The 13,718-nt window shown below is 40.9% G+C and overlaps 1 protein-coding gene and 1 long non-coding RNA gene across 15 annotated transcripts in view; both read right to left on the bottom strand.

Moving 5' to 3' along the window:
• The window catches only part of LOC115136866 (pleckstrin homology-like domain family B member 1), a 110,686-nt gene that overhangs the window by 34,494 nt on the left and 62,474 nt on the right, over positions 1-13,718 (bottom strand). The window lies entirely within an intron of this gene.
• LOC115136891 (uncharacterized) lies at positions 10,523-13,036 on the bottom strand. The gene is made up of 2 exons (XR_003864722.2): positions 11,235-13,036; positions 10,523-11,098 (listed from the first exon to the last, which is right to left on the bottom strand). It is a non-coding gene; the product is annotated as an uncharacterized LOC115136891 (long non-coding RNA).

Below are 13,718 nucleotides of genomic sequence, written 5' to 3'. Positions count from 1 at the left end.
GAATGATGTCTGTGAGTATAACAGAACTCATACGGCAGGGGAAAACCGGAGAAAAGTCCAACCAGGAAGTGGGAAATCTAAGGTTTGTAGTTTTTCAACTGTTTGCCATTCCAATATACAGTGTAAATGTTGCACTTCCTAAGGCTTCCACTAGATATCAACAGTCTTTAGAAAGTTGTTTCAGGCTTCTACTGTGAAGGAGGGGGGAATGAGAGGGGAATGAGAGAGGGTGTCTGGCAGAGTGCCACAGGCTCTGAGTCGCGGTCACGAGAGAGTTAGCTCTCGTTCCATTGCTTTTCTACAGACATAGGAATTCTCCGGTTGGAACATTATTGAACATTTATGATAAAAACATCCTAAAGATTGATTCTATACTTAGTTTGAGAAGTTTCTACGGGCTGTAATATAACTTTTTGAACTTTTCGTCCGACGTTCAGCTGGACCTGAACGCGCGATTGGATTTGTTTACCAAACACGCTAACAAAAGAAGCTATTTGGACATAAATGATGAACTTTATCGAACAAATCAAACATTTATCGTGGAACTGGGATTCCTGGGAGTGCATTCTGATGACGATCATCAAAGATAAGTGAATATTTATAATGCTATTTCTGACTAATGTTGACTACACAATATGGCAGATATCTTTTTGTCGTCTGATCGCTGTACTCAGATTGCATGGTTTGCTTTTTCCGTAAAGGTTTTTTGAAATCTGACACAGCGGTTGCATTAAGAAGAAGTATATCTCTAATTCCATGTATAACACTTGTTTTTTCATCAACATTTATGATGAGTATTTCTGTGAATTGATGTCGCTCTCTGCACAATCACCGCATGTTTTATAACTACTGAACGTAATGCGCCAACGTAAAATGAGATTTTTTTATATAAATATGCACTTTATCGAACAAAACATACATGTATTGTGTAACATGAAGTCCTATGAGTGTCATCTGATGAAGATCATCAAAGGTTAGTGATTCATTTTATCTCTATTTGTGCTTTTTGTGACTCCTCTCTTTGGCTGGATAAATGGATGTGTTTTTCTGTGACTAGGTAATGACCTAACATAATCGTTTGTGGTGTTTTCGCTGTAAAGCCTTTTTGAAATCAAACACTGTGGCTGGATTAACGAGAATTTAATCTTTAAACTGGTGTAAAATATTTCTATGCTTGAGGAATTTTAATTATGAGATTTTTGTTGTTTTGAATTTGGCACCCTGCACTTTCACTGGCTGTTGGCGAGAAGGGACGCTACCGTCCCACATATCCCAGAGAGGTTAACAACCAGGAAATGGCGGAGGGATTTTAAAAGGGTCAAATCCCTCAGTTTACGAGCCTTAAACAGTCTCTGTAGATGTCATTAGCTGGCTCCCCCAGGGTAGAGGCACGGCAGAGGCAAGGTGGGACTAAAGTTTTCCAAGCACCTTTAAAGCACACGATACCAAAACCTGGTGGCACAGTCAGAACCCGAGGAGTCGAGAGGAAAGGTGAAGAGGGCGACTCATTGGATCTCCAAGTTGGCCCACACGTCTCACTCTGAACCTGCAGCTTCCGCTCCGTGTAGGTCTAAGTTACTGACTGGTTCCAATCACAACATAGCATATTACTTCACATCCACTACCTATTAAACACATGGCTGTTAATGGTCTAGCACCCGCTAGTCTCGTGCTTTGATAACAATTATATGACACAGAGAATTCCAAGAGTTTCCTCGAGTTCCACAACCAGCATGGCAGCATCCACACAACACTATGTAGGCCTAATACTACACTGAACAAAAATGTAAACCAAACATGTAAAGTGCTGGTCCCATGTTTCATGAGCTGAGGGGGATTTCTGTCAGTAATAAAGCACGTGCCGTCATCATTGCTTTGCACAAAAAGGGCTTCACAGGCAAGGATATTGCTGCCAGTAAGATTGCACCTAATTCATCCGAAATCTACATTTATCGGATAATCAAGAACTTCAAGGAGAGCTGTTCAATTGTTGTGAAGAAGGCTTCAGGGCACCCAAGAAAGTCCAGCAAGCGCCAGGACTGTCTCCTAAAGTTGATTCAGCTGCGGCATCGGGGCACCACCAGTACAGAGCTTGCTCGGGAATGGCAGCAGGCAGGTGTGAGTGCATCTGCATGCACTGTGAGACAAAGACTTTTGGAGGATGGCCTGGTGTCAAGAAGGGCAGCAAAGAAGCCACTTCTCTCCAGGAAAAACATTAGGGACAGACTGATATTCTGCAAAAGGTACAGGGATTGATTGGACTGCTGCTGAGGACTGGGGTAAAGTCATTTTCTCTGATGAATCCCCTTTCCGATTGTTTGGGGCATCTGGAAAAAAGCTTGTCTGGAGAAGACAAGGTGAGCGCTACCATCAGTCCTGTGTCATGCCAACAGTAAAGCATCCTGAGACCATTCATGTGTAGGGTTGCTTCTCAGCCAAGGGAGTGGGATCACTCACAATTTTGCCTAAGAACACAGTCATGAATAAAGAATGGTACCAACACATCCTCCGAGAGCAACTTCTCCCAACCATCCAGGAACAGTTTGGTGATGAACAATTTTCCAGCATGATGGAACACCTTGCCATAAGGCAAAAGTGATAACTAAGTGGCTCGGGGAACAAAACATTGATATTTAAGGTCCATGGCCAGGAAACTCCCCAGACCTTAATCCCATTGAGAACTTGTGGTCAATCCTCAAGAGGCGGGTGGACAAACAAAACCCCACAAATTCTGACAAACTCCAAGCATCGATTATGCAAGAATGGGCTGCATTCAGTCAGGATGTGACCCAGAAGTTAATTGACAGCATGCCAGGGCGGATTGCAGAGGTCTTGAAAAAGAAGGGTCAACACTGCAAATATTGACTCTTTGCATCAACTTCATGTAATTGTCAATAAAAGCCTTTGACACGTATGAAATGCTTGTATTTATACTTCAGTATTCCATAGTAACATCTGACAAAAATATCTAAAGACACTGAGGTAGCAGACTTTGTGAAAATTAATATTTGTGTCATTCTCAAAAGTTTTGGCCACGTCTGTCCATACTGCATGTTCTCATGTCTGACCTATTCAGATGGAAGAGTTGAATTTGATGTTGCTCCAGCGTTGAAGTAGTAGCAGATTCAGCTTGCTGACAGGAGGAACACTGACTGGATTTCCTAGCCAAGCTAAAGACTCATTCCTTATCTGCTAAAGCGAGACTCAAGGGATTAGCTCAGTCACAAGTCTAAACCACAACCAGCCTTACAGTTACACTACAGTCTGCGCCACAGGAAAATACTTAATGAGAAGTAAAATACTGTACAACAAGGTCCATCCCAGCTATGGCCAACCTGGGATTTGAACCCACAGACCCAGAAAAGCCAAGGTCCGGGTTGACAGTACTACTCAATAGTCAAACTGATTGCAATTCAAAGATGGCAGTACTCCCACCAACTAACCCACCCACGTTCCATTTATCCATGACTCATTCCTGGTTATTTCATGTTGTTCTTCACTGTTTACTGAGTCATTCTTCCTCCCACCTCCATTTAAATTCATCGACAGACAAAATGTGACAGCACAACACAAACTCGCAGCGAGCTCTCTAAGCATCATTAGCTTTCCTTCTCATATTAGCAAAATGTACTTAGCCTGTTTAGCTAACTGACTGGCAGCGTTCCAATGAGTAAATGAAGTGTACAGTTAAGAAAGTCAAAGGAGATTACAACCCAGGAAAATGTTAGGGTAATTGCTTGACATGAGACCGATTTGATAAAGAGTCTGGAGTGAGGATAAATGGCGTCTTGCAGAAAGTGATTGATGCTCCTCGTTGGGACATTCAGGCACACTCATTTCTAGCCAGCGATGTTAAGGCATTCCCCAAACACCGGGACTCTATCTATCTATCCCTCACTCTCTCATCATCCTCTTTCTTTGAGTAAGTCAGTAGCTTTCCCACAAACCCACTCTCCCTAACGTTTAACGACTAGGCCTATTCTTTAACGACTAGGCCTATTCTATGAATCAAAGCATCTCTTCCTCCTTCTTGCCTTCTTTCCAATGTGAATCTGTGGTTGTACCAGTCTCTCTCCATTCTTCCTCATTTTTTCTGTTCCTCTCTCTCTCCTGTCCTTGTTATGCACTTCTGCATCCTTTTCCCAGTGAGCAAAGCTGTTGACAATAACATATTTTCTGATGGCATGGTCAAATTACACTGAGTTTACAAAACATTAAGAACACCTTCCTAATATTGAGTTGCACTCCCCCTTTTGCCCTCAGAACAGCGTCAATTACTCAGGGCAGGGACTCTATAAGGTGTCAAAAGCGTTCCACAGGGATGTTGGCCCATGTTGACTGCAATGCCTCCCACAGTTTTGTCAAGTTGGCTGGATGTTCTTTGGGTGGTGGACCATTTTTGATAAACACAGGAAACTGTTGAGCATGAAAAAAACAGCACCGGCACCTACTCCATACCAAGTTCAAAGGCACCTAAATATTTTGTCTTACCCATTCACCCTCTGAATGGCACACATACACAATCCATGTCTCAAGGTTTAAAAATCCTCCTTTAACCTGTCTCCTCCCCTCCATCTACACTTTTTGAAGTGGATTTAGCATAAATAAGTGATCATAGCTTTCACCTGGTCAGTCTATGTCCTGGAAAGAGCAAGTGTTCTTAATGTTTTGTACACTCAGTGTATATACACTGACCAGAAAACAACCTACACCCCTGTGGGGAATGCCCATATTCTAGGCATCTTGTCAGCCGTTGGATTGGAACATGTTTTGGTATTGCTTAAAATGTTGCACTGTAGACATGCAACAAGGCCACCACCGAGTTACCAAGAACAAATTCAGAGTCTCACTGATGAAAAGGCATTCTTCACAACTCATAACCCAAGGAAAAAAAGAACGTCACACTCTCCTTAGTGCAGCGAACACTGGGAAAACAACCACATTGAAGATCTCTCTCTCTCTCTCTCTCTCTCTCTGATGAAAAATCACGGCGGTTTCCGCTAGTCACTAGCTCGCGCTAATTAGAACGGCAGCTTCAAACAGCCACATGGAAGACTAGCCCTCCAGCAGCATCCAGTACTGGTGTCCATGTCCCAAATGATACCCTATTCCCTATACAGTGCACTATTTTTGATCAGGTCCCATAGGGTAAAATAGGATACCATTTGGGATGCAGCCTGTATCACTGACTGTGTTTGAGAGGAAACTTGTTGTCCCTGGTCGAACTGGCTTGCATTCAAAACTAATGGTGCCTCTATTAATGAGACAACAGCCCCCTTCCCCTGGATGTCTCTCTGAGTGGCAGTAAGGCCGGTCTTACAGCCACATGTCAAATAAAAAACAGAGACAAGTTTCGAGGAAAGATGCAAGTGAAGTATGATCCCGTTTTAGAAGCTGACTAGATGACAAAGGTTTCCAAACCTATACATTGTGTTGTGCCCATCATCCATCCCACAATATTTAAATGCAAAACAATGTACTACAGGAGAACATGGAAGCACCAAGTCTACACCACCATACAACTAGTAGCTTTTATGATACTGCAGCATGCTTTCTATGATATCCATAAGACCAGGTTTGTCCAGGTGAGGTTAAATAAACATAGGGTCTCTCACTCTCTGTCTCCCCACTTTCTCTCCCTCTCTCTCTGTCTCCTCCCTTTTGGCTGGGCCCCTGTCTGAGAAGACAGAACACACTGGCACGGCAGGATGTTGACTAGGCTAAACTCAGACTTCACAGCCACACAGTAGAAGATGAATGACCCCTGACCTCCAAACATTTACACCCTCAGGTTGGAGTTTTCACTGTGGCCTGAGTTGTGCTCATTAAAAAGGATAGTTCACTCAAATAACAAAATGACATACTGGTTTCCATACAATGGAAAATGAAAATGAGCCCTGAGTCTAGGTTATCCCTCCCTGTTTCAGTCTATTTGGTTCCTAACTAACACGACTCTAGAAACTCTTAGCGACAGACGCAGAGGTCTTGAAGCTGAGTGTGTTTGACGTTGTGTGGATAGGATGCACTTTGAAAGGAAGCGTAAGAGTTTCATGGTATGTTTCTCTGTGAGAATTGAATCATTCAATTCAAGGTCATCTTAGCATAACATTGTTAACCTCTCTAGGGTAGGGGGCAGCATTCGGAATTTTGGATGAAAAGCATGCCCAAATTAAACAGCCTGCTATTCGGGCCCAGAAGATATGATATGCATATAACTTGTAGATTTGGATAGAAAACTCAAAAGTTTCCAAAACTGTTAAAATATTGTTTGTGAGTATAACATAACTGATTTAGCAGGCGAAAACCTGAGAAAAATCCATTCAGGAAGTTTTTGGGGGGATTTTGTAGTTTTCTATTCAATGCCATTACAGTATCCATTGACTTAGGAGTCCATTTGCAGTTCCTATGCCTTCCACTAGATGTCAACAGTCTTTAGAAATCGTTTCAGGCTTGTATTCTGATAAATGAGGGAGTAAGACCAGTCTGAATGAGTAGACCCTAACGTGATGCAGAGTTTTTTCAGGCGCATGTGCATTTCTTGTTGACCATTTATATTGATGACGTTATTGTCAGGTTGAAATATTATAGATCATTTAGGCTAAAAAACAACCTGAGGATTGAATATAAACATCGTTTGACATGTTTCTATGAACTTTACGGATACAATTTGGATTTTTTTTGTCAGATTGTTTTGACTGAGTTTGAGCCTGTGGATTACTGAAGAAAACACGCTAACAAACCAGAGGTTTTTGGATATAAAGAGACTTCTTCGAACAAAAGGAACATTTATTGAGTAAATGAATGTCTTCTGCTTGCCACCATATGAAGATCATCAAAGGTAAGGGATTAATTTTATCTCTATTAAAGCGTTTTGTAACGCTTGTGCTTGGCTGGTTACTGTTTTTAATAATTTGTCAACTGGGCTATGTCCTGGGCTATGTATGCTTTTGCCGAAAAGCATTTAATAAATATGACACTGTGGTTGGTTTAACAAGAAGTTAATCTTTAAACCTATGTAAAATATGTTTTGTTTTCTGAATTTTTATAATGAGCATTTCTGTAATTGAATTTGGCGTTCTGCAACCTCACTGGATGTTGGCCAGATGGGACGCTAGCGTCCCACATACCATAGAGAGGTTAATTCAACAGTACAGACTTGGAGAACAGGCCTAATGAACAACTTTTATTCTGGCCTAGCGAGTGGCGCAGAGGTCTAAGGCACTGCAACGCAGTGCTAGAGGCATCACTACAGATCCGGGTTTGATCGCGCTTTAGCGACTCCTTGAGGCGGCCGGTTGCATGTACGCTGACTTCAGGTCACCAGCCGTACGGTGTTTCCTCTGACACATTGGTGCGGCTGGCTTCCTGGTTAAGCCAGCAGTGTGTCAAGAAGCAGTGCGGCTTGGCAGGGTTGTGCTTCGGAGGACGCATGGCTCTCGACCTTCGCCTTCCCCGAGTCCGCACGGCAGTTGCAGCGATGGCACAAGACTGTAACTGCCAATTGGATACATTAAGCATATTTCACATGCTCTAACCAGCCAAATCTCCAAAGTCTAAAAACAGGTTGAAACCGTAAAAATAAACTGTTTATCTGAAAGCCACCATTGTGAATTGCTCTGCAAATGAACAGCCTATGACCTCAACATAACACACCCACACACAACACATGCAGGAATGCACAGGCCCACGCACACATACACACCAACTCAAGCAGATACAGGCAGACACGCACGTACACACACAACCCATTGTTTCCTCCCAATTCCACATCTATTCTGGAACAACAAACAATAATTGCGTTAACTTCTCTAGGGTAGGGGGTAGCATTTGGAATTTTGGATGAAAAGCATGTCCAAATGAAACTACCTTCTACTCAGGCCCAGAAGATAGGATATGCATATAATTAGTAGATTTGGATAGAAAATAGAGGTCGACCGATTATGATTTTTCAACGCCGATACCGATACCGATTATTGGGGGGCCCCAAAAAGAGCAATTTTTTTTTTTACATTTATTTGTAATAATGACAATTACAACAATACTGAATGAACACTTATTTTAACTTAATATAATACATCAATAAACTCAATTTAGCCTCAAATAAATAATTAAACATGTTCAATTTGGTTTAAATAATGCAAAAACAAAGTGTTGGACAAGAAAGTAAAAGTGCAATATGTGCCATGTAAGAAAGCTAACGTTTAAGTTCCTTGCTCAGAACATGGGAACATATGAAAGCTGGTGGTTCCTTTTAACATGAGTCTTCAATATTCCCAGGTAAGACGTTTTAGGTTGTAGTTATTATAGGAATTATAGGACTATTTCTCTCTATACCATTTGTATTTCATTAACCTTTGACTATTGGATGTTCTTATAGGCACTTTAGTATTGCCAGTGTAACAGTATAGCTTCCGTCCCTCTCCTCGCTCCTACCTGGGCTCGAACCAGGAACACAACGACAACAGCCACCCTCGAAGCAGCGTTACCCATGCAGAGCAAGGTGAACAACCACTCCAAGTCTCAGAGCGAGTGACGTTTGAAACGCTACTAGCGCGCACCCCGCTAACTAGCTAGCCATTTCACATCGGTTACACAAGCCTAATCTCGGGAGTTGATAGGCTTGAAGTCATAAACAGCGCAATGCTTGACTCACAACAAAGAGCTGCTGGCAAAACGCACGAAAGTGCTGTTTGAATGAATGCTTACGAGCCAGCTGGAGCCTACCACCGCTCAGTCAGACTGCTCTATCAAATCATAGACTTAATTATAATATAATAACACACAGAAATACGAGCCTTAGGTCATTAATATGGTCGAATCCGGAAACTATCATCTCGAAAACAAGACATTTATTCTTTCAGTGAAATACGGAACCGTTCCGTATTTTATCTAAGGGGTGGCATCCATTAGTCTAAATATTCCTGTTACATTGCACAACCTTCAATGTTAAGTCATAATTACGTAAAATTCTGGCAAATTAGGCGGCCCAAACTGTTGCATATACACTGACTCTTTGTGCAATGAACGCAAGAGAAGTGACACAATTTCACCTGGTTAATATTGCCTGCTAACCTGGATTTCTTTTAGCTAAATATGCAGGTTTAAAAATATATACTTCTGTGTATTGATTTTAAGAAAGGTATTGATGTTCATGGTTAGGTACACATTGGAGCAACGATACGCACTGCATCGATTATATGCAACGCAGGACACGCTAGATAAACTAGTAATATCATCAACCATGTGTAGTGAACTAGTGATTATGATTGATTGATTGTTTTCTGTAAGATAAGTTTAATGCTAGCTAGCAACTTAACTTGGCATACTGCATTCGCGTAACAGGCAGTCTCTTCGTGGAGTGCAATGAGAGGCAGGTGGTTAGAGCGTTGGACTAGTGAACTGTAAGGTTGCAAGATTGAATCCCCCGAGCTGAAATTCTTTGAAAATCTGTCGTTCTGCCCCTGAACAAGGCAGTTAACCCACCGTTCCTAGGCCGTCATTGAAAATAAGAATATGTTCTTAACTGACTTGCCTAGTTAAATAAAGATTAAATAAAGGTGTAAAAAATAAATAATAATAATTGGGACATCGGCCAAATCGGTGTCCAAAAATCCAGATTTCCGATTATTATGAAACTTGAAATCGGCCCTAATTAATCGGCCATTCTGATTAAATCGATCGACCTCTAATAGAAAATACTTTCCAAAAAACTGTTAAAATAATGTCTGAGTATAACAGAACTGATTTGGCAGGCGAAAACCTGAGAAAAATCCATTCAGGAAGTAGGATTTTCTTTTTTGTAGTTTTCTATTCAATGCCATTACAGTATCTATTGACTTAGGACTCAAATTGCAGTTCCTATGCATTCCACTAGATGTCAACAGTCTTTAGAAATTGTTTCAGGCTTGTATTCTGAAAAATGAGGGAGTAAGAGCAGTCTGAATGAGTGGACCCTGCAGTGTCACAGAGCTTTTTCATGCGCATGACCGAGAGAGTGCCTTTCTTGTTTACCTTTTATATTGACGACGTTATTGTCCGGTTGAAATATGATTGATTATTTAGGCTAAAAACAACCTGAGGATTGAATATAAACATCGTTTGACATGTTTCTATGAACTTTACGGATACAATTTAGATTTTTTTGTCTGCCTGTTGCGACTGCGTTTGAGCCTGTGGATTACTGAAGAAAACGTGCAAACAAAACTGAGGTTTTTGGATATAAAGAGAGACTTTATCGAACAAAAAGGAACATTTGAATCCTACAGACGAAGAACCATATGTGAAAATGTTTCCATTTTAAGATAATCAGTTATTTTTATATTATTAATTGTGTGTACCACATTAGGTGTTTTATGGTTGACAAATAATTCACCATACCCATATCTTCCAACAACAACTGATATTTAAAAAAAGAAGAAGTATTAACTGCTTAGAGTTAATGCTAAATGTGGTGACAGAGAGACGTACTATATATTGTAATGAATAAAAAAAGGGAATCAAGATCAAATGAATACTCACATACTGTATGTGATGACTTTTGTTTTTAATTCATTCAGATTAAAAAAGGTTCAAATGATCACACACTAAATAATTCTCAACAGAACACATTGTACATAACATTTTCTACACTAGGAACAACATCTTAAAATGTAATTAATTCAATATATTGTGCTGGTTCAAATCATACACAAATTGATTCACATAGAAAACACCTACTATACATTTAATTTCCTACAACAGGGGTGACATGTCTTCTGAAATGTATTCAGATTCAACATACTATACAGGTTCAGGGGATCATAAACTCAGAAAAAATGCTTAATTATGTAGCTTGGTTTAACAACAAACGATTCACTCTGCAGTGATTTATCATTTTAAAAAAGAGTGTGCAGCAGCTGGCAAGTAGTTGAGCTGGTCATCAGATCTTGGTACTTGTTTGTTTTGATGGGCAGAGGACTCTCATATGCTCTAGGGTAGTGGCTTGCAAAATAGGGAGGTTGAGGTGTAGCTCCTTGTTTTGGTTTGGAGATCAGTCACGATTTCCATCCCTCATATAGACTGTGGCTCTGTCTGGCGTACAGATTCCAAGGATCCTCAACTGAAATTAGAACAGAAACATTTTAAGTTCCTGACATCAATAAACAACGTTCACAGTCAAGCATTAAGATATTTTATTGTTAGAACAACATGTTGCATGTTGATGGGATGTTAGTAAACTATTCTCTGTGCAATACCTGTGACTTTTAACCACCTCACGGAGGTGATCTGTAGTCCAGCTGGTCGCTTGAGGACAGAATCTGGGAGGTGCCTGAAGTCTTCACATTTCATCCTCATCGCCTTGAATGGTTTTGCTGGTTGTGCTTCAAGTATCATCATCAGGTGTATGAAGGACTGACACCTTGCGCTTCTTCTCGTTGGTGGCAAAAGATCGATCACAAGGAAGAAAAGAATGACCAAAGACCATGAACTTCTGCTCAGCTTGGGTAAAGTAACCCATAGAGACGAGCATCGACATCAGGTTGAGCAGCCGCCAGTTGTTATTCTGCCCACAGCATCAGTCACTAAAGATGATCAACTTGCGCACCTCTGGTTTGGTGAGTGGTGTGAATTTTGTCTTCACCCACTTCAATATGCAGCTTGCCACCTCAATGAACCCTCGGTGTGCAATCCCTGCAGGATACAGTGTATCGTTACATATAACTAGCTAGCTACTGTAGGGTTCATTGAGGTGGAAAGCTTGTGAAACAGGTTCACTATAGAAAAAGGGTGTCCAGTAATGATTTTTCATGTATATCTCTTTTTTCTTTTTTTTATGTCACATATATGGTTCTTCGTCTGTAGGATTCATTTATTGAATAAATGAATGTCTTCTGAATGCAAACATATGAAGATCATCAAAGGTAAGTGATTAATTCGATCTCTATTTCTGACTTGTGTAACTCTTCTACTTGGCTGGTTACTGTTTGTAATGATTTGTCTGCTGGGCTATGTTCTCAAATAATTGTAAGGTATGCTTTCGCCGTAAAGCATTTTTAAAATCCTACACCGTTGTTGGATTCACAAGAAGTTAATCTTTAAACCTATGTAAAATAGTTGTATCTTTTCTGAGTTTTTATAATGAGTATTTCTGTATTTGAATTTGGCGCTCTGCAATCTCACTGGATGTTGGCCAGGTGGGATGCTAGCGTCCCACATACCCTAGAGAGGTTAACAGTTTAAAAACTTGTGTGTGTAGCTCTCTCTTGCTAATGCAGTTATAACCAACGAAACAATGAATACCCGACACAAGTCTAACACCATCCAAACACACAGACACATAACAAATCACATTTAAATATACACAGAGACAGCAGCAACAGTTCCACGATTGCTAATATTAGAGTTGTCCCCTGTTACCCTCATGAGTGCAGTCACATTGGAGAGGAAAGCTGGGCACTCCTGAGCCAGCATGGCTTGGTCCCTACTCTGTCCCGCTGTGTGTGCTTCCGATCCGCTTCCATTGAGGACATTACCTTGCTCCATTACTGGTCCTAGATCAGTGTAGTATGTACAGTCAAGCTTTGGCGGCACTGTGGCTCTATTGCTAGGTTCAACTGGCTTGTTCAGTTGTGAGTCACCTCCTCACGTTTCAACAGAGCTCGGCTGGAGATCATTCCTCTGTCCTCAGGCCCAGGGGGAGAGGCTTAGACACTGGGAGGAGGGGTCAGAGCTCACTACATGGGGCTGACTTCCTCAAACGGGATGTGGCTTACATAACCACGCCTATGTTACTGATTAATATTTATATCCTAATAGAATTGATAAAATATTAAGAATCCTATAGCCAAATCAACAGATCAGAAAAACAAGTTATTGGGGGCCTATTGTTTACAATGCTCTAGTCTTAAGACATGTTTCTGCACACCCTTGGGAGACCATAAAGTAGGAGCTCTCCTAAAATACAGTAAGGTAAGAATAGTCCCCCTTGTAGAAATATTTTTTCATAATTTTTTGTTGTTGTCAAGATAACATTTCTTGTCCTCTTTTCAGACAGAGGGTTTTTGACCGCTTGCAACTTCTGGAAATGAAGCTTCTCCTCCCGGTCGTTCCAATTTGCTCGTAAAATAATTTACCTAATTCATGTAAAAATGAACAACTGGTAATGGGTAAACTTTATCTACTTGAATATAAAGTTGAATCCCCCTTCATCTAAAATGAATACATTAAGATGGTAATGACGAAAACAAATTTCAGATCACGGTTATTGTCCATAATAGTCGGCTACACGATTACACAATAATTGTGACAGCCCTATGACCTCTATCTCACTGAATGTTCTCTGAATGCAGATAGCCTAACATATTTTTGATCACCTCACATGCCATCTTAAGCACCCAACCAACGATTGCTTTGAAACAGCATGGTAGCGTGCCGTATTTGGCAAATTGTGACAATGGGGCGGTAGAACTGACACAGAGAACCTAAAATAGACACAGAGCATATTTATTGTTATTCACACAGAAAAGACTACAATAGCTTCCCTTCAAATGGAGTATGAATGAGAGATTTGCTACTTACTGTCTACTCACAGATAATCTGGGTCTCTCTTTTCTCAATCAAGCTGTGGCGATAACTATAATCTTCCCTGGCTAGTAAACTCGATACTCACCGTGCTTTAAAACCACACACACAGGCCTCCATGGATGCTTCTAACTCTAGGCCTAATGACGGAATGTAGT

This window comes from Oncorhynchus nerka, linkage group LG11, assembly GCF_034236695.1.
Source record: "Oncorhynchus nerka isolate Pitt River linkage group LG11, Oner_Uvic_2.0, whole genome shotgun sequence".
In the NCBI taxonomy this organism is placed as follows: Eukaryota; Metazoa; Chordata; class Actinopteri; order Salmoniformes; family Salmonidae; genus Oncorhynchus; species Oncorhynchus nerka.
This window is presented reverse-complemented; position numbering and strand designations above follow the sequence as displayed.